At 42.4% G+C, this 6,000-nt stretch overlaps 1 protein-coding gene across 3 annotated transcripts in view; it reads right to left on the reverse strand.

The window, feature by feature from the left end:
* Window positions 1–1,950, reverse strand: part of apbb2b (amyloid beta (A4) precursor protein-binding, family B, member 2b) — a 377,678-nt gene extending 375,728 nt beyond the window's left edge. For all 3 annotated transcript variants that reach the window (XM_041190683.1, XM_041190685.1, XM_041190682.1), the window contains exon 1: window positions 1,726–1,950. The gene's annotated coding sequence lies outside the window, so the exon portion shown is untranslated. The remainder of the gene's footprint in view (window positions 1–1,725) is intronic.
* Window positions 1,951–6,000: the final 4,050 nt, after the last annotated feature.

Here is a 6,000-nt window from a genome sequence, read left to right on the forward strand (position 1 = left end):
ATTTGGGCAATAAGTGCTGGTCCAGCCAGCGAAGCCCCACATCCCGTGAATGGATAAAAAGTAAACGGATTACTGTGAACAAATTAGTTCATTTCATAATGCTAAAGAGGGACCAAAAAGTAAATCTTGGCAATGACGTTCTTTAACTTATTATGCAAAGCCTGAAGGAAAGGGATATTCAAGCGATATTTTACCACAGTAAAGCCTGCGATGTAATTCCATTTGGACTAATGACATCTGGAGTCTGAAAGAACGAAGAGTCAGCATGCGTAGAAGCTGGACTTACTCGTGTTTGAGGCAACACACTAAGTATTGGGCAACAAAACGAAATCTCTTCAGATTTCGCGTTAATCGAAGTTGAAATGAACTCGAACATCTTTTTGCATTCTTCTCAGCGCACTGGCCTATACAAAAAAATCACACAAACTATTACAGTGCCGATTAGCGCTGCTCTATATATAATCAATCCACAACATGCTGAAACAACCTACATTAAAAATACATGCTCGCGAGGAATATGGAAAGACAACTCAGGCGTGTTTCCATAACTAATAACACCGACATTTCAAATGAATCACTTATCTACCCGACCAATAAAGCTATAAAGGTATGGGTACCGTTATGACCCCGCTTTAATAGAAGGTGAGGTACAAGTAGCTTTGTAACTGTGGAGAAATTAAAAACCAATTCAATTGATTGCAATAAAATACACCAGACCAGGTCCTCCGCACAAACAGAGACGCACGACAATCGGAGATACTTGAAATCGAATAGCGCTAATTCTTATTTCCAGGGGGGTGGGAGAGTCAATTAGCCAGTTACAGACCCAAAGGCAGATGGGTCCGTTATTTGGACGGTAACATGAAACTAATAGCCCCGCAGGGAGATCCACCAAAAAGGTGCAGGGACAAATCATCAGGTTGCAGCAGATGGAGTACGGAACGAATTGCGAGTACAGGCAAGCGAGATAGAAGCAAGAATGACCCATAAGGTCTCTGCTGGCTCTGTTTACCACTATGTAAACGTTCAGCCCACTGGTTTTTGCACATTTCTGTAAACGCTGTTTAAACTGATTTGTGTTTTGATACTGCCCCAGTCGTCTTATCCACAGCAAAACGCCCTTCACAATCTGCCCAAAACAAAGGTGATCCGACGCAGCACAAATCAGCAACCTCGCCTTCCCCTTTAAACGGAGTTTACAACCTTCCTCCTGATGTCTAACTTTAATTTAAAAATGGCCCCATCTTTAATAAATACAGGGAACTCGGCAAGACTGCAGTTGCCAGATCCCAATCGCACTCGACGGTTTAAAGGAAAGCGTTGAGATTCTCTATGGTATCAACCACAACATCGCCAACTCTCTCAACCTTTTCCACCGTGCTGCCTTGACACACACTTCAGCTCGCTAGATCCAAGTCTTATCCGCAGCTTCTCTCCAATTGAGTTAGCTTTGCGGATTCTCGCTTTCGAGCAGCTATCTCCTGATATTTTTTCCTATCTGATTGCTATCGATGCAGTATTTAAAGTGGCGCAGTACCGCTGGGTGTTATTCAAAATCTTTACACTGCAATACTAACGTTTTAACCCATCGCTACATTCTTGCCCTTTTGTAAACTAACATTCCCTCAGGAAGGGTTTTGCTGCGTTTCCCGCTGCATGTCCGCATCTCCTTCCCTTCAGCATCTCTCATTATTTTTAACGTCGTCGCGGTTATTTTCCACTCACACTGTTTCCCGTTCCTCTCTCTCTCTCTCCCCGCGTCCTTTCAGTCAGCTCTAAAAACCAGGTCTGCCCACTAGAAGCCGCAGTCACTCAAGGATCTAGGTCCGCCTCCGGCTTTCTGCCGCAATCCCTTTCCCCAGTTTGTCCTCCGCTGATGCTCTTCCCTGTGAGCCGGTGGGGCGATGCCCGGACCCCAGCAACTGCAGCAGCGCTCGGCGCTAGCTTCACTCACTCACCCACCCTGTTGTGAACAGCCCCGCCCGCTCCTGCACCAGCCGCGCGCCCGAGCCCAGCCCCCTCCGAATCCCAAGGCGCCGAACGTTCCAGCGCTGCCAGCACGGAATTCCTCACATTCCAGGCGCCAGCCGCGCTCTGCCGCCGCCTCCTCCTCCTCCTCCTCCCCCCAACAAAATCACCGCAATCCCGGAAGAGATTCCCAGCCTCCAATCCTCCCCCCAATGCGCAATCCGGCGGAAGTGATCTTTTCCCTAGAATTGCGTAAACGGTGGGAAAGAATTCCGCAAGGAATAGCGGCAATATAAAGAGGGAGAGTGTAAGTGAATGTGTGTGTGGGAAGCTAGGCTGCTAAAGACACGTGGAGATATCAGTGGCTGCGCTGTCGGGTACTCGCGGTTCATCACTGTGGAGCTTGGGTAGCTTGCTTGCAAATAGCTTATTTGGATCTCCAGCATCCGCAGTTTTTTGCTTTCATTTAAAAAGACATAACGCTATGCTAATTGTTTTTTAAGTATAACAATTTATAGCTTTTTTTGTAATCATTATTTCGTCCTCATTCTACAGTAAACGATTCCACAGTAAGGATGGGAAGTGTTTGTAGCAGGATTACGAAATTAAAACTGTATGAAAGTGTTCAAGATGGGGAAGTTAGGGGAGTTTTTTTCTTTTATTACTCAGAGGATTGTTAGGATATGCAAGCCCTGCCAGAAATAGTAGGAAAGTAGACTCCTTACTAGCTTTTAGAAAAGTAAAATATTTAATGAATAAGCTAAAATAGCATGATTAAACCAAAGAGAATGGGACTAAACTGAATACTCCTTTAGAGAGCCAGCCCAGCCATGTTGGGCAAATGCCCTGATTCTGAACGTTAGTCTTTATTTCAGTGGGTCTGAAATACAAAAATGGAGGAAATTATGTTTCAGTTGTACAGAATCCTGGCCAGACCCCATCTGGAGTACTGTATTCAAAAGTATAAAGGGATTTGATAGGATACATACAGAGAAACTATTTACTATGGTGGCTACAGGGATAGTAGAAGCATTCATTGTAATCATCCAAAATTCCCTAGATTCTGGAAAGGTGCGAGCAGATTGGAAAACCACAAAGTCTCTATTCAAAAAAAAAGAGGGAAATAGAAAGCAGCAAACCAAAGGCCAGTTAGCCTAAATCTGTCATTGGGAAAATGCTGGAACCTATTAAGGAAGTAGCAGCATTTAGAAAATCATGGTGCAATCAAGCAGAGTCAATATGGTTTCATGAAAGAGAAATTGTGTTTGACAAATATTTAGAGTTCTCTGAGGATGTAACAAATTGGGTTGGATAAAGGGGATGTAGATGTAGTGTATATGACTATATGAAGTACATGTAGTGTATATGGCTTTCCAAAGGCATTTGATAAGGTGCAACATAAATGGTTATTACACATTAGCATTGGCAGTAATATATTTGCATAAATAGAGGATTGACTAATTAACAGGAAACAAAGTCAGGATAAATGAGTAATTTTCAGGTTGGCAAACTGTAACTAATTGGGTGCCACAGGGTTCACTGCTGGGGCCTCAATTATTTACAATCTATATCAATGACTTGGATGAAGGGACTGAGTGCATTGTAGCCAAATTAGCTGGCAATACAAAGGCAGATAGGAAAGCAAGTTGTGAAGAAGACACAAAGAGCCTGCAACGGGTTATAGATAGATTAAGTAGGCAAAAAATTTGGCAGATGGAGTATAATGTGGCAAATTGTGAAGTTGTCCACTTTGGCAGGAATAATAGAAAAGTAGAATGATGTGGTGAGGGATCTGGCTGTCCTTGTACATGAATCATAAAATATTAGCATGCAGGTATAGCAAGTAATTCGGCAGGCAAGTGGAATGTTAGCCTTTATTGCAAGGGGGTTGGAGAATAAAGTACAACACTGAGTTAGACAGGTTTTTCTACAAGGGAGTAAAGGGTTGTGGAGCAGGGAGGAAAATGGAGTTAAAGCCACAATCAAATCAGCCATGATCTTATTGAATGGAGGTGCAGTCTCAAGGGCTGAATGGCCTACACCTGCTTCTATTTCTTATGATCTTATGTAGTGGCTCAAGAAGGCAGTTCACCAACACCTTCTCAAGGGAAATGAGGGATGGGCAATAAATGCTCAGTGATGCCCACATCCCATCAATGGATAAAAAAATCCAGCTCTACCTCTCCACTGCTTCTATCAGCCCATCCACTGCCCATGTGCTGTTAGACTGCTCGCCTGACATTGAGTCTTTGATGAGCTGCAATTTCCCCCAGTTAACTATTGAGAAGGCCAAAGCCATTGTCTTTGGTCCCTTCCAGTATCTTTGTCTGTGAACCATCAATTCCACCCTCCTTTCTAGCCAGTGGCACCAGATATTGATAGATTATCTAAAATTCTGCTGTGCATATCTTATCCTGCACCAAGACCCCCTCACCTGTCACTCCTATACTTGCTAACCTATATTGGCACCCAATCCCCTGATCCCTCTAGAATAACATTTTCATCCTTTTGTTTAGATTCAGTTATGGTTTTGTCTCTCTGTAATCTCCTCCATCCCAAAACATCCTGTCACCAAACCCCCAACACTCCCATCAAGCTCTCCATTCTTCTTGTTAAAAGTGTGTCCCTTTACCCCAACATTGGAAAATGTACCTTCAGCTATCTAAGGATGGAAATCACTCTCTAACCCCCCTCTGCTTTCCACTTCTTCCTTTTTCTTTGATGTTTTCATTAAAAGTTATTTCTTTAATCAGATGTTTCGTCAACCCAAATGTTTTCCATTTGGCTCAGTGCCCATTATCACCTGAATGGCCTTTCTATGAAATTTCTGTGAAATGCTTTTGAAAACCTTTCTACATGAAAGGTGTTATATAAATACAAGTTGTTAAAAGGAAAGGTATTGAATGCTGCTATTCTCAGAAGAAATGACTGATCTTCATTGCACTAATACTGCAATTAGGTTGGCATTCCTTTAAGCATATTTTAAATTAGAAAAATAGTGTAACCTGCATCTGGTTCTAAAGATAACGTACCCTTTGCTAATGGATCAAACATTTTAAGCTGTTCAGATAAAATGCTCTCCCTGTGCAGGTTTTCAGCCACATTGATCAGTACTATATTTTTAAATTTTTCTGACATTGGAAAATTTAAATAATCATATAAATGTAATTATTTTCTTTATGCCATCCACTTCGAGATCGACAGTAATTCCACCATTCAGTACTCATACTGTTACGTAAAGGGGAGGAGAAATAAATTGAACTCTCCCCATTCTCTTCCCTTACTGTCTGCTATAAGTGTGATTGTTTCTGAAAGATAGAAATGTGTGTTTTTAAGCTGGCATTAGAGTTTGGTCAATTTAAAGAACCAGCAACAGATTTTCAGGGGTTTAAATATAAAGAACAAAAACAGAAACAGAAATACCTGGAAAAACTCAGCAGGTCTGGCAGCATCGGTGGAGAAGAGCACAGTTGACGTTTCGAGTCCTCATGACCCTTCAACAGAACGAAGTAAAAATGGGAAAGGGGTGAAATATAAGCTGGTTTGGGGGGGTGGGTGGGTGTTGTTGGGACAAGAAGCCAGTAATAGGTGAAGATAACCAAAAGATGTCACAGACAAAAGGACAAAGAGGTGTTGAAGGTGGTGATATTATCTAAAAGAATGTGCTAATTAAGGGTAGAAAGCAGGACAAACAAGGTTCAGATAGCTCTAGTGGGGGGGGGGGAGGGAAGGAATACTAAAAAGGCTAAAAGGTAGAGATAAAGCAATGAGATAAAAATAATGGAAATAAGTGGGAAAAGAAAAATCTATATAAATTATTGGAAAAAACAAAAAGGAGGGGGAAGAAACAGAAAGGGGGTCAGGATGGAGGAGGGAGTTCATGATCTAAAATTGTTGAACTTAATATTCAGTCTGGAAGGCTGTAAAGTGCCGAGTCGGAAGATGAGGTGCTGTTCCTCCAGTTTGCGTTGAGCTTCACTGGAACAATGCGGCAAGCCAAGGACAGACATGTGGGCATGAGAGCAGGGTGGA

Source organism: Carcharodon carcharias, chromosome 1 (genome assembly GCF_017639515.1).
Source record: "Carcharodon carcharias isolate sCarCar2 chromosome 1, sCarCar2.pri, whole genome shotgun sequence".
Taxonomy (NCBI): domain Eukaryota; kingdom Metazoa; phylum Chordata; class Chondrichthyes; order Lamniformes; family Lamnidae; genus Carcharodon; species Carcharodon carcharias.